Source organism: Bison bison, unplaced genomic scaffold (assembly GCF_000754665.1).
Source record: "Bison bison bison isolate TAMUID 2011002044 unplaced genomic scaffold, Bison_UMD1.0 scf7180017864383, whole genome shotgun sequence".
Lineage (NCBI taxonomy): Eukaryota > Metazoa > Chordata > Mammalia > Artiodactyla > Bovidae > Bison > Bison bison.
Genome location: NW_011494955.1, coordinates 7,848,834 through 7,849,552, shown reverse-complemented (window position 1 = coordinate 7,849,552; position 719 = coordinate 7,848,834). Strand labels below are relative to the sequence as shown.

Sequence of the window (719 nt, the reverse complement as noted above, 5' to 3'; positions counted from 1 at the left end):
TTAAGATCCCTGGGTACTTATTCACACTCAAGTTTGCTAAGCAGTGCCCTCGTTTTTCTATTCCTGTTTATAAATGGCAGGGTGGGCTTGCCCAGGGACTCAGCGGAAAACAACCTCCTGCAATGCAGGAGCCACAGGAGACACAGGTTTGATCCCTGGGTTGGGAAGATTCCCTGGAGGAGGGCATGGCAACCGACTCCAGTATCCTTGCCTGGAGAAATCCATGGACAGAGGAACCTGGTGGGCTATAGTCCACAGGGTCACAAAGAGGGACACAACTTAGCATGCACACACACAAATAGTAGACAACTACAGTTCCAGCTGAACTTTTTAAAGTCCTCAACCAGTTTTCTTATGAAACTAACTGAATAGAGCTTTTATTTTTGGCCTCACCATGTGGCATGAGGGATCTAGATCCCCAACCAGTGACTGAACACGTGCATGCCCCCTGCAGTGGCAGCAGTCTTAAGGGAAGTCCCTGAATAGTTTTTGATGTGACTCTATTTCCAAATTTTTAAAAAATGAGACTTTTTGCCTTAAGTAAAAAGAAGGCTTCAGACCCACTCTCGATCTCCATTCCTGTTTCTGCCACATACATGGATTAAAAAAAAAAAAAATCCTTCATGCCCTCCAGACCCTTCATGTCTTAGCAGAAGCTCAGGAACAAACATCTAACAACAAAGAAATAGTGGGGTCTTTGAAGCAAGATCTCTGCCAGG

The 719-nt window shown here is 45.2% G+C and overlaps 1 protein-coding gene across 1 annotated transcript in view; it reads right to left on the bottom strand.

Annotated features, from left to right (window-relative positions):
* Window positions 1–719, bottom strand: part of LOC105001608 (spermine synthase-like) — a 4,309-nt gene that overhangs the window by 963 nt on the left and 2,627 nt on the right.